This window comes from Dendropsophus ebraccatus, chromosome 9 (assembly GCF_027789765.1).
Source record: "Dendropsophus ebraccatus isolate aDenEbr1 chromosome 9, aDenEbr1.pat, whole genome shotgun sequence".
NCBI classification, from domain to species: Eukaryota; Metazoa; Chordata; class Amphibia; order Anura; family Hylidae; genus Dendropsophus; species Dendropsophus ebraccatus.
Window position 1 is genome coordinate 42,666,779 of NC_091462.1, and position 14,655 is coordinate 42,681,433.

General features: G+C 42.7%; 1 protein-coding gene across 4 annotated transcripts in view; it reads left to right on the forward strand.

Annotated features, from left to right (window-relative positions):
• Nucleotides 1–14,655, forward strand: part of HDAC4 (histone deacetylase 4) — a 136,421-nt gene that overhangs the window by 30,194 nt on the left and 91,572 nt on the right. The window lies entirely within an intron of this gene.

Consider the following 14,655-nt stretch of genomic DNA (forward strand, 5'->3'; position numbering starts at 1 on the left):
AGCAGAGGTTTAAAGCCAGATTGTTCACTTTTTTTTTTGCTAACAGATCAGTGGCATTTTCCAGCATCCATGACTTTATTTTAAAGGAGCTGGTACAAAACATGAAAGAGACTAGGAGAGAAGTGCTTAGCTCACCGTTTCTCTTTACTTGTTCTCGTGCTTGATGGGGGTCTCCACACCCAGACCCTGACCAATCAAAACTTTTGATGTGTCTCTAACACCCTAATCTGTAAATGAATCATCATGGAAAATATATTTATTGGTATATCCGTGTATAAAAACACAATTTTATTTTTATGTTCTGATCTAGCAATAAAGATGCTCTGACGTCCTATTGTTATGGTACATTATGATGATTTATTTATAAGTTAGATTGTTATAATGAGGGCATTGCACCACAGCAAACAGTTGCATAAACTTTGTCAGTTTTGTTTGTTGCTTTCTTTAGGATGTGCATGTCTCTAGGACGTGTCAAAAGTTTTTTTTAAGTAGTGGTAAGTTCAGAATGGGATGATAAAGAAACATGTACTCACCTGCCCCTGATTTCCTGCTGGTGCTGCTCCCCTCTGCCAAGCGCTTCCTGCTCTCCAATTAAAACAGGAAATGCCCACTCAACCAATGGCGGGTCACTGCTATGGCCGATGATTGGTTAAACAGGCATTTTTGATATTTCTTGAGTAAATAAGGAAGTACTTGGCAGAGGGGAACAGCACCAGCACGAAATTAGGGGCAGGTGAGTACATGTTTGGTCCTCTTTTTCATTCCACTGCAAGCTCTTTGAAGGGGTTATCCAAGATTAGAATTAGCACAGATACTTTCTTGCAAAAAAAGCATCACCCCTGTCTTTAAGTTGTTGCAATTCAACTCCCATCCTTTGATAGAACAGAGCTGCAAAACCACACCCAAACAAGGACAAGAGAGGTTTCTGGAACATAGCACCCATGTTTTTCTAAGCCTACGTAACACCTTTTAAAGGGGTTATCTAGCGCTACAATAACATGGCCACTTTTCCCCCTACTGTTGTCTCCAGTTCAGGTTTAGTTTGCAATTAAGCTCCATTTACTTCAATGGAACAGAGTTTCAAAACCCCACCCAAACTGGAGACAACAGTAGGGGGAAAGTGGCCATGTTTTTGTAGCGCTGGATAACCCCTTTAAGCACAAAATTTAATTCACCAGGTGACCCTTTTTAAGCGGCCCCTGAATATAAATTAGTATTAAAAAAATAGTTGCATATCAGCCGAAAGCTATCTGTCAACCGCTCTCTTCCTTTTCATATGCAGTTGGTGGAGGGTCAGGAGGCCCCCAACTATATAGGATGATAGGCAATGATTCAATCAGGATCAGCCCACTCCCATTCATGTCAAAGCATCATACTACTACAGGGGCTGGATTTCTTATCTTTGTTCAAGCCCCCTATGTTACCGTGATTGATTGACACTCCAACACAGACCGGAGGGGGAGGAAGTCATGTGGTGTCGAGACAGCATAGGAAAAAATTACACAACTACGTTTGTCATGTGATTGAGGAGAACATGGGAGAGTCTGGCATTTTTTGGTAACTTAGGAAGGGATTTGGTTTCAAATAATAAAATTGTTGGAGAATATCTTGTTAGCTCCTCTAAGCTGCTGGCTGTATTGTCTAGTGCTTACTGCCATAGACTGCAGCTAAAGAGCAAGACACTGCCATACTAGTCATTGTGTAGGGCAATAGCTGATATATATATATATATATATATATATATATATATATATATATATATATATATATATATATATATATATATAATATAATATAATAAGGTGGTTGTATAAGTGACATTTGACTCGTATAGATAACTGCATGTGTTCGTGTAGTTTCCTGCGTTGATCTGACATCTGGGAAGAGCAGCTCCTCTATTTCCCTCCTTTTTTCGCACTTCTATCCCTGGCGGTAACGTCACCCTTCTCATCATCTTCCAGGAGGACTCCCGTGACGTTGTCTGCCCCAGGCAGTGCTCTCCTCTTCCTATGCTGGAGGAAAGCACTTGGGAGAGAGAGACTTGTGTGAATGAATATTTCCTTTGGATGTGTAGTGACAAGATGCTTTCACCTAGGTGTGGCTGATGTAGAGTTTAGTGTTCTTGAAAAACCCTGGGATTTTTCACATTATTACTATTATATAATTGCTTTACTGGGACTGGGCTTTATAATAAGTAACTGTATTCTTATTAATGCATTTTATTTTTTATGATTGCAATTGCAGTACAATATGTTAATACACATATCAAATCTTGTGGATTTGTCCCTGGGAATTTTAGCGCTGATTATGTCATAATAAAAAAAAGTAGGCTATTCCAATGTCAAAACCCCCTTGGTTGACAATCTGCACCTGGAGGTGGGACAAGTGGGAGTCATTTCAGAAGGGGGTGGTAAAGCCAGGCTCAGGTTGTAAATGGGATGCTGAGGGAGTTTGAATCGGTCTGAGAGGGTAGAAATCAGACAGGCACCCTCCTTAGGCTGACACTTCCCATTAAAGGAGAAGTCCGGCAAATATTTTTATTAAAGTATTTTATTGCCCACCAAGTGTTATACAAATCACCAATATACACTTATTACGGGAAATGCTTATAAAGTGCTTTTTTTCCCTACACTTACCACTGCATCAAGGCTTTCTGGATAACATGGTGATGTCACGACCAGACTCCCAGAGCTGTGCGGGCTGTGGCTGCTGGAGAGGATGATGGCAGGGGGATGCTCAGTGTCCCTCCAGTGCCCTGTGTCCCTCAGTGTCCCCCTGCCATCATCCTCTCCAGCAGCCACAGCCCGCACAGCTCTGGGAGTCGGGTCGTGACATCACCATGTTATCCAGCAAGTGAAGCCTTGATGCAGAAGTAAGTGCAGGGAAAAAAAGCACTTTATGTGCATTTCCAGTAATAAGTGTATATTGGGGATTTGTATAACTTTTGAGGGGCAATACAATACTTTAATAAAAAATTTCGACAGGCTTCTCCTTTTAACTGTTCTGTTATAGCCCGTGTAATGTCTATGGGTGGAGGGGGTCAGTGATGCTTGACACCTATTCAGCCATTTAAGGGGTTGATTTAATAGAACGTTAATCCTCATCTAGGATTGAAAGGAACTATAAGGAGCATCTTTTATGGACAGCCCAATGATTTCAGTTGGAATAGTGTAATACTTCATTTCACCTGTGGTGAGACACTTTCACTTTACACCATGTTTGATAAATCTCCCCCATTGTGTAAATTATTGATATAATCCAGTTTTATGGTTGTATAAGTGATTTATTATTGGTAAGGCCACTCACTGGACTCCTAAATCCCTGCTTCTTTTGAGTTTAGGCGTTTTATATATCTATATATGTAAATTTCATACAGGGAAGGCCGCCAATCATTGAGTGAGACCACCCTCAGGACTCCTAATACTTTGCTTGTTCTGAGCTTAGGAGTCATATGGATGGTCTCACTCAATGATTGGCAGCCTTTTCTGTATGAAATTTACATAATAATTGAGTGAGACCACCCACATGACTCCAAAGCTCAGAATAAGCAGAGTGTAATGAGTCCTGTGGGTGGTTTCACTCAATAATTGGCAGAGAGCCTGTCCTATATTGGTGCACATGTTACAATCATTAGGAGTACTGTGGGGGTAGCCTTTCCTGAATGAGACCCCCCTCCCCCCCTATTGGACTCCACTCTGCTCATTTTTCGTTCAGGAGTCTGGTAAGTGGTCCCACTCCATGACTGACATCTATTCCTGTATGAGTTAACATACAGATATAGTGGTCAGTCACTTATTGGGTCCGCCCAGTTGGCTTTTAAGCCCAGGATGAGCAGGGATTTAGATCAATAAATGACAAGTTAGGCTGAATTTTTTCCACATAACTATCTATCAATCTGCTCCTCCTGTTCTACAACCTGCTGTCTGCCGAATAGGCTGCATCACTTGTTTGTGCTGCCAAACTTAACAGATTTCCTGGAAGTTCAGTGTAAGGACTTAGTTTTTATTTTTGTTCTCTAACTTATAATATTAGTTTACTACATCTGTTGTTGTTCAGTCTAGTCGCAGATTGTGGTCACCAGACATCGGAGCTGACCTGGAAGTGTCAGCAGGTGCAGGCGTCTCTCTCTGCTGCTGCGCCTCGGCCTGATACGGGATTCTCCACGTGGATGAGATACGCAGACACTGGCTCCTTCTGGGTATTTTTGGAGTCTCTGTTTGCGTTCCAGACTCTGTGGGAAGTTTCATGGTTAAAGTTACAGCTGGGGTTTTTCCCACAAGTTGTATGAGGGTTTGTTATTCACATCAAAACAACCACCTTCTATGTTCTCCCCTCTGCGAGGTCTCTGGTGGTTATTATGTAACACGCACGCAGTGGTTTATACACCACTGCAGGTGTGTTTACGTTTTTGTTTTTTTTTCCCTCCATCCTATATTCTACAACTTCTGGTAAGTTTTTTTTATTTTATTGTGCGTTGTATAAGTCGCTGCAGAACAAAATCCTGCGTCTCCATAATCCCAATATGACGTCCCGGGAGCCGTCTGCTGTGTAGACTGAGGAATGTGTAAGTGTGATTTTTGGATGACAATTAGCACATGAGGTAATGTTGTCACCAGGACACACCTAGATTTGTCTCCGTGGTGAAATGCAGAACGTTCCAAGATTTCCTGTACTGTAAATACAAGCTTCTTTCTATGCCAGCGGTAGTCGTCTTATTAACTCCTGTTTTACCAACTTCGCCAGCAGTAACCGTGCCCAGGCTTTTATTCTGCATATACTTCTCTTAAATTGAACATCTCGCTGCACCGGCAGGCTGTCTGTACTGTATACAGATCAGGGGATGTGTGAAGCTGCAAAGGTGAATCGCAGGGAAGGGCATATTGGGCACGTTACTTTCTAGCTCCATGATGGCATTTCAGAAGCTTGACTAAGCATAATGTTCACTAGTATGAAGCACCTTTTAGTGGGAATATGTCAGAAGATTGAGCTGCCTGACCTACTGGCAGCATGAAATCCCTCAAGGCTCCATTGTTACTTGCATACGGCTGCATTTTCAAGAAAACGTTAATATAAAACTAAGCTTTTATATCTTGTCTGAGAATGGGCTCTCTGGCCTCCCCCCTGCCCTGCTTTATTATTAGGAATCTGTCAGCTGTAGTTCATGTTTTAAAATGCTGACACTGTTAGGCCGCATTCACACGTTCCGTGTTCTGCACAGAACATGGAGGGGGAATGCATGTAACGGACTCCCCCTCCGCTCGGGCAGCACCTGTAATTAGATTGGGAGCGGGGGAACTGTACAGATATGTGCCGTGCTGTAATGAACCGGCCATGTGGCGCTGTCATTACAGCACGGCGCATAGGCACACGGTTCTCCCGCTCCCAGCATCTAATTACAGATGCTGCGCGGGCGGAGGGGGAGTCAGTTACAGGCATTCTATGTCCGTGTTCCATACAGAGTGTGTGAATGCGGCCTTAGATGGCTGTGCAAATAGGCACATGGTACCTTTCATATACCTGTCTGTGCTTAAAGAGCGTACAAAAATGCTTTTATTCTCTAATGCAAAAAGTCAAAGACTTTCCTGAGCCCCTGAACCAATGAAGGCTGTAACACCTCCTCACTCCCCCTTCCATACCATATCCTGCTGAATGTCAGCTAAACAGGTATAGGGATGAAAGAGGGACAGAGGAGATGTTCGAGCCCTCAGCACTTAAGGCGTTTGGAAAAAGCCTCCAGAGAATTAAAGGGTTTTTGTACAGTATGGAAGCACTGATGTATTTGGCTAACTTATGTCTTATCCCGAATCTGTATAGGGTGAGAACTGTCAATCATATTAAACTGGGCGTATGGGAGCTGCAGACAGTGGTGGCTCAGCCCAGGTGAGTTAGTGATGAAGCCACCTCTTCACAAATGCTGCAGCACTTATTAGCCTAAAACATAGTATGATAGAAACAACGTTCCCTCTTATGGCCCTTCCACCCTGTTTGAGAAAATGCTGGATATATGATAAAGAAGCAGTCATGGAGGCCTTTTCCTAGAGGCAAGTGTCAGCCCTCCTAGTCCCTAGTTCATGAGGGAAGTGTTTTTTAGTAAAAAAAAAAAAAAAAAACACCTGAGCTCAAGAACAAGAGGACACAGTGAGAGGTTATCTGGGGGAAAGATCAGAAGCAACGTGAGAAAATATTATTTTACTGAAAGCGTGGTAGATACTTGGAACAAACTTCCAGCAGATGTGGTTGGTAAATCTACAATAACTGAATTTAAACCTGCCTGGGATAAACATATATCTATCCTAAGATAATAAGAAAGGAAATACTAGAAGGGCAGACTAGATGGACCCAGTGGTGGTCTTCTGCCGACAATCTTCTGTTTCTATGTCACCTGAAATGGCTGCTAACAGAACAAATGCTTGTTTTCCGCAGCCCCGTGTACGTAAGTTTGATAAACTCCACTTTGCGACTCCCTTCCATATGCCTGTGTTAAGGCGTCAGACAATATAATAAAGCCCTAGTGCTTGAGAACGAAGACTGGAGCACGGATAAAGCTTTGTGAATGAACACTTACAATTGTTCACTGGAAAGGTTGATTTTTTTTTTTTTTTTTTCCTTTTCCCTATCTCCTTTGTGTCAAACAAGCAAATGGCGTTGTATTTTCCCTTTCCATTGTGGTCTGTTGTAACTGTAGCTGCTTGCTGGCACCGGAATTGCATCCCGAGAAGCGGCTTTTCATTCTCTCTTGTATCTATTCATGTTTAATAGTAGGACCCTCCTCCACTTTCTAATCCTTGTTGTTCTGCACATACTGTAGGTGCGAAGCATGATAAGATGTCATTATGATGTCACAGCCTCACGAGCGGCGTGGGATGAGCTAATTCACAGCATTTATATTAATAGTTTTCCCTCCTCCACCTCGCTCCCATCGCACTTGCTTGCGTCAGACCCCTCCTTCCTCTTCCCTCTCGAGTGTCAGCAGGTATTTTACTCCTCAGCCGCACAATACCTTAGAAAAACAGCTTAATGTTTCAGAAATCGCACCAGGTGGCCTTTTGTGAAGTCTAAATTCTAGAAAATACAGAGCAACGAGGATGTCAGGCTACATTGAAGATGTGTATACCAAGCAGTTCATTAGAACGTATTATGTGACGTTGAACACTTCAGATGGGAGCTGCTTGTATAGCTTTATAAATGACAAGTGGTCTTGTCCCAGCAGTTCTCCATGTTATAGCACTACAGTTTCTTAAAGGAGTTGTCCACCAGGATTAGAAGAAAACAGTGCCACGCTTGCCTATAGGTCGTGTCTGGTATTGCAGCTCAAGTGGCAGGCCTGTGCCGCAGTAGCAGACCAGGTCTATGGACAAATATGGCAGAGGTCTAGAAAGATACTAGAGGCCATCTATTTGGCACTATTGCGGCTAATAGTGTGGTGTGCTGTATTCTGTACAGTTTAGACCTGGTTCATGTCTGTCAGGGGGTCAGTTGTAGATTCCATCAAAATTCCTGCATAAAATAACAAATTTGTTGATGAAGTTTCGGCATTGTAATGGACATAAGTCCCCACTCACAGCCAAGAACAGCTAGTATGGGTGACCCCAGTGGTTGGCTAAGCTGGCTTTTCCTATGTGTGGTGGTGAACAGTATCGAGCAGCAGTGTTGGCACCTTTGGGAAATCTCCTCACGGCCTTAGTACTTTTAAATTGGTTATCCAGGGGTCATCCACCGCTACAAAAACATGGCCACTTTCTTCCAGAGACAGCACCACTCTGGTCTAGAATTCAGGTGTGGTTTGCAGTTAAGCTCCTTTCATTTCAATGAAACTGAGCAGCAAAACCCCACCTAAAGTGGAGACAAGAGTGGTGCTGTCCCTGAAAGAAAGTGCCCATATTTTTGTAGCGCTGGATAACTCCTTTAAGAAAATATAGCTGCTTTCTTCCAAAAGAAACAGCATCATGCAGGTAGTGTGTGGTATTACAACTCCTCTCTATTCACTTCAATGGAACTGAGCTGCAGCAGCACACACAAACTGAGGACAAGACTGGCACTGTTTGTGGAAGATTTGTGGAAGTCTAGATTTATGTAATCTTGGATAACTCCTTTAACAATAAAATAATTATCCAGACATCCCCTTTAAAAAATAAACCTGTTAGATGCAGATCTGTTATAAGACATAGCCTATTAATTTAAATCCTATCCATTCCAGTCTTCTAGTATTTGGCTAGACAAAAAAAATTCTAGTAGGAGGAGGTGTGGTGACATATATACAGGCAGATGGTGCTCATTGATGTTGTATCCAGCGGTCAGGTTATTAGGGTGTCAGTACATTGTATATAGTTTAAGGTTTAATTTATGATCCTTATGATGAGTGGTGTGTGTGTATATAATATACAATTATATAACAATTCTTCTATAATGGACAGTCTCTTGATATATCGTCAGTATTATTAGAGTTGCTCCCTTTAAACATGAACAGGTTCTCATAAACTCTTGCCAGTAAATCCTGCTCTAAGAACCTCCCATAATTCATTGATAAATCCTCCTAAAATCCCTTTCCTAGATCCCTACGGAGAGTTAGGGAGTAAGGAGGTATATGAAGTCATTGCTGTTAGTCATTTCTATTTAAAGGTCTACAAGCCCCAGGGGCCAATGGCTGTTCCTTGGGGGGGGGGGGGGGGGGGATGATAACTATTGCAGACAACCACAATCTACCCAGAATAATGAAAGCTGGAGTCTCAAGACCACTACCCTGTTGTGCCAGAACTTGTGTCCAAGATGGCGGCTCCCACTGCAGGGTGGAGTTGCAGAAGACTCGGCATATAACTATTTGCAGCCGAGCGGTTTGTTTTCACATTTGATTTGTTATAAATTTGGTTTATAATATTGCTTGAAATGCACTTTGTAAATTTGCCCACTGAGCAGCCCCCATCTCCGTTCCCATTTGAGTGCCGCTAAAAGGCGCAGCCTTTTATGAATATTTTCTACCCGCTAGGCAGATTAGCTAATCACAACCACGTCACCGCTCTCAAGGCACTTTTTATAATGACTCCAACCGTTTGTAAAGGTAAAATAGAAATGTGAATATTCCTTAAAATATATTTTTCAATTTTTGGTTTTATGTAATTTAAAGAGGTTTTCCACCTTAAACTAATGTGCCCCCTATTGACAGGATAGCGGTTAAGTAAGAGATCGTGGGGGGTCTGACCTCTGTACCCCCCACCGATCTCCAGTACAGCATGTGACCTGCGGCTCTAGTCATTCCTATGGAGCCAATGGAAAGAACTGAGAATGAATATAGCGGGTCACATACCATACCCGCAGCTCCATACAAAACAAAGCAGACGGAGGGTGATCTGAAAATCGCCAGGGGGTACGGAAATCTGAAAACCTCTTTGGGAGCTAGAAAAAGTTCTCATGGGTTTTAAGTTTTGTCTGAGATCATGTCCGTGATCTGTTGCACTGTTCCGAATATACTATGGCAAATGTGCCAAAACGTTTTCATGACTTAAATATTCTGAATTTTAAACTTTTTCCTGCCCCGAAATTTTGGCGTACAGTTTTGCTCTAAACTTAGACTAGACAGTCTTACGGTAGCTTCACACATAATGGATCCGCAGCAGATTTTACGATGTGAGTTCACAGCGAAATCCATAATTGCATAATCATAGCATAATTGTCATCCCGCAGTAAGTATGTTAAAGGCAGCCCCCTTAACCCCCATACATGCATACATTACCGGGTCCATGCTCCAGCTTCCTTCGGGGGCTCCGGGTTTCTGGATGTCCCACTCGGCCAATCTGTGTACTGAAGGGATCAGTGAACCAATCCGCAGCAGATTTTGCTGCGAACCTCCAACGCAAAATCCACTGCGGATCCGTTATGTGTGAACCAACTCCTAAAGTGTACTTGTCACATCAGGATGCGCTGTCCTGTGTATGTATATGAGGGGCAGCACTATATCTGGCAATTCCATCACTAGTATGCAACAGGATAGGAGGTAATAATGTGACAGTGAGAGGGGTCTGACTGCTGAGACTCCCTTTGATCATAATAGGTCCCTAATCATTAGAATGGAGTGACAACATGCATGGGTTACTTCAGCAGTGGTTCCCCCTGTGATCAGATACTCATAGTATGTTGTGTATAGGGGATCCCTCTTCTTAAGGCTGCGTTCACACTACGTATATTTCAGTCAGTATTGCAACCAAAACCAGGAGTGGATTAAAAACACAGAAAGGATCTGTTCACACAATGGTGAAATTGAGTGGATGGCGGCCATATAACAGTAAATAACGGCCATTATTTCAATATAACAGCCGTTGTTCTAAAATAACAGCAAATATTTGCCATTATATGGCGGCCATCCACTCAATTTCAACATTGTGTGAACAGATCCTTTCTGTGTTTTTAATCCACTCCTGGTTTTGGTTGCAATACTGACTGAAATATACTGACTGAAATATACATATACTGACTGAAATATACGTAGTGTGAACGCAGCCTTAAGCAGTATTCCAGGGAGTTATGTTTATGTCACATGCAGGTGGTAAAAAGAAGGAAGAAAAAAACGTACAGTACTTGGCAGGAGAACGAAAGCCATTCTGATGGAGCCCTGTTAACGTTGTCAGCCACAGTACATAGTATATTGTATTTCTTTCCCTCCTCTAACATTCCATTGTATAAAAGGTTAAGCTGCACATACATGAGGTTCTTGCTGCACTTCCTCAGATATCTGATGGTAGGAGGCTCCCTATCACCTCTATGAACAGTTTCAGCTTGTTTGTCAATGAATATATTTCTGTGTTCTGGATTAACCTTGTGTAAACTCTGTGCTACCTCTTGAGGAGGAAGGAGCCATGGCCAGCACCTTGGTGAGGATGAGCCAGAGCTTTGCCTCCTATTGACGCTGGGCTTTGCCGATAAAACCACCGCTTGCTTCTCAGGCCTCCAGTAGCTGCTTGAAAAGAATTCCCCCCTCCTGATTAATTTCAGGCATGCAGTGTGGAGTCGCTCTTGCGTCAATGGATCGTCATCAACCGCTGGCTGTCTGGATGAAACATAAACACAGAGCCAGACTTCAGCCCAGCTGAATGTAGGCCAGAGGTTGTTAGGAGTTTTAAAGCTGCAAGATCAGGAGATAATTATGGTTATTTTTTCCCTCTTCCCTCCAGATATATTCAGCGTTTCCACTGCTGTCTCTCATTTGAGGGCTATGACGACGTCCCTTATATGCACGTCCATGCTTACACACATGTATGGGAATTGCTTACATAGCAACTCGTGAATAGGTTGTCAGAATTGTCTCCTTGAGCAATAAACACATTCCATGCAAGTGTATTTATTCGATCATACTTTGGGTATGTTCCTACCCATGGAGTTTTCCTTATTCCTCAACTCCTTACATGTGTTTTTTTTTTTTTTTCCCTTTTCCCCGGCAAACTGTGCTATATCTCTCCCATAGACATCAATTGCTTGCTCATGTGTATGCCCTTTAAAAAAAACAAAAACAAAAAAAAACAACCTGTGTGTGAAGCAACTCTAAAAACTACACTTGCCTTAATCACTCCCTGTGCTCTTCCCCCGAAGCCTGTCCTGTTAAAAGATGCTTATTCTGTCTGTGCTCAGTGTGTGTATTACCCTCCTAGCCAATCAACAGCTGTGGTGGGAAACTGCAGTAGCCTCCTATTGGCTAAGCAGGCCCTGCATGCACTGACTTCAAACAAAAGAGTACATACCAGACATACCTGACTACTCTTCTCCTGCTTGACACACACGTTAGAGAACCAGCCAATACCACTGAAATTTACAGGGTAGGATAACTTTTCACCTATGTTCATGGGGGCTATTAAACTAATAAAGCTGGTGAATTTTAGGATGGTTAAAGTTTAGGCAACTTGATGAATCATAAATATTCAAATGATTCAGATTCTGAAACGTTCTTAAAGTGATAATGCTACTTTTTCTGGTACTGTCCTGTGTGCTTTTATCATTGTTGTACAGTGTCACTGAGGCGGGGCTTAGCGTCACTTGAACCGTCTCTCCCTGCCTCATCCCATGGGAGGCAAGGCTAACAGCATTAGAAAGACGCAGAGGGAGGGGGGGTCAACAGAGACGCAAGCCCTGCCTAGCTGAAGCTGTCCACCAGTTAACTAAAGTGATCTTAGAGCATAAAGAAGACAAAGATTTGGTTTATGAAGGTATATATGGATTGTGCAGCATGTAAGCTTGTGGATGGTGCGGAGAACTGTGCATAGAAGCGAGTGACACTATCACTTTAAATTCCCTTTGACAGTTAAGATAAACACGTAATAACTTTAAAATACAGTTTTAATAATATTTTAAAATTTTGTTTGTTTTTTTCTTTGTACTGTCTGAACAGTCTGGATGTTTTCCAATGAAGAATAGCGCATTTCTGGCCTTCGTGATTGTAGTGGGATCAGCCGGCACAACAGGTTTAACCTCATCTCCTAGATCTGGCCCTTCTTACTGTGAAGCAGTGTCGCTTCCTTGGTCCTTGCATCATTTAAAGGGAACCTGTCAAAATTACAATTCTATTTAATCTATTAGCATCATGTTATAGGCCAGGAGGAGCTAAGCAGATTGATATATAACTTTGTGGGAGAAGAATTAGTATAACTTTCCTATATTGATTAATTAGCGTATCAGTACAGTAGCGAAAAGATTTAAACTCCTGAAGTTTTGGAGCTCCTGGCATCATAATAAATCATGATGCCAGGAGTCCTGAAATCTGGTTGCTAGCACATTGAACGTGCCCCTTGAGTCCAGTGAACAGTGCCACTCGATAGGACCACCCACTGGACTCCTAAGCATGAAAGTTCAGAGGTTTCAATTAATAACCAATTCAATAGCCAATTTCAATCAGGACACTTTAAAGCAGGGTTCCCCAACTTGTGGCTTTCCAGCTGTTGCCAGACTACAACTCCCGGCATGCCCGTGCTAGAACAGCTGGAAAGCCGCAGGTTGAGGAACACTGTTTGAAAGAATAGCTGAACTTTTGTAGTTCACTTGCATAAAACCATGAGAATGTATCTCCTACAAGGGACCCCATGGTCACCAGCCTGATAGGTTTTATAAGGTCTACCCATCTACTTATTTTCCCCTACTGTTGGTGACCAGTCTCTACTGAAGTCCCTTACGTTAATCTGCCAGTTTATTTTATGGAGCCTCAGAATTACTTTCTTACTGTAACGACTGGGTCATTTATTCCCGGCATCCTATGTGTCCTTGGTTGACAGGATGCTCTACAGGAAGAGTGGCCCTTTAGCTGGCGGCCTCCTTGGCCTGGCTCTGGAGACTATTCCACCACCTTATATTATTCCTGTGAATGTGCCGGTGTGTCTTGTTCATATATAAAACCAAGGCCTTGGATTAGGGCCCTCAGTAATAACAGGTTTGGCATGGGTCGGCCGATGCACTTTGTCACCTAGCTCAGCCGGCTTCCAGCGCTATTTCGGCGGGCGGCCGGATCAGCCCTTGTGTTTGATGGTCTCCCGTGGTAACCGCTCACACTGGAAATTGCAGCTTGCAGGAAATGAGCAGAGGAAATCTGCTCGATAACTTGAGTCAGTAACCAGTTTACAGTAGACGGTAATTGCGTATTTAACTCCATTTGGAATTTATCGTTCAGGTTTTTGTTTTTGTCCTATCACCAGATGTGTCCCTGGATCCTTTTTGGATCGGGCCCAGAAAGTTCTTGGAGTGTGGCAGTGTTTATTAGGAGTTCGGAGGCCGCCCAGTGGGTGTGCTTGGAGGGGTGCTTTGAACAGATTCCTCTTGTATTGCTTGTTTTAGTTTTTCCCTATGCGAGCTTTGGATTTTTATATCTGCAGGAATCTCGCTGTTAACACTCCCCAGATTTTTTTCTTTTTTACTGTGGATACATTGAAGAGAGTTAGTAATCACCCAGACTTCTGAGGCAGGCTTTCCAGGAAAGAAACCATAATGAAAAGTCCTCCGCTCTCAGGGGTGGCTAGAACCGTGAAATATGTGGACACAGCGTTTAGGGTTTGTGCAGAATACATAAAGCGGAGTAGTTTGAGGTCTTTGTTATCTTCCTGGATCATTCTCGCGAATAGAGGTCCAGAGGATGAATGGGTTATCAATTATTCAGTGATCAACAAATTTCATCACTTTGGGGAAAAAGTTATCAATACTTAGAACATCTTTTGCATCCAACATATATACAGCAAAACCTAGTCTGCACCTTTTCACTCATAGCGATTAGTGATATTACTTCTATTAAAAAATCTCAAGCCTTCCCTTACTTATCAGCTGCTGTAGGTCCTGCAGGAAGTGGTGTATTCTTTCCAGTCTGACACAGTGCTCTCTGCTGCAACATCTGTCCGTGACAGGAACTGTCCAGAGCAGTAACAAATCCCCATAGAAAACCTTTCCTGCTCTGGAAAGTAAAGGACAGAGGTGGCAGCAGAGAGCGCCGTCTCAATGAAAAGAATACACCTCTTCTGTCAGGACATACAGCAGCTGATATGTACTGGAAGACTTGAGCTTTTTAAATAAAAGTATGTAACGAATCTATATAACTTTATGACACCAGTTGATTTGAAAGAAAAACATTTTCTCCAGAGTTACCCTTCAAATCTGTTTTTAGAACAGCATTTTATCTATACTCAAGTCAGGGAAACT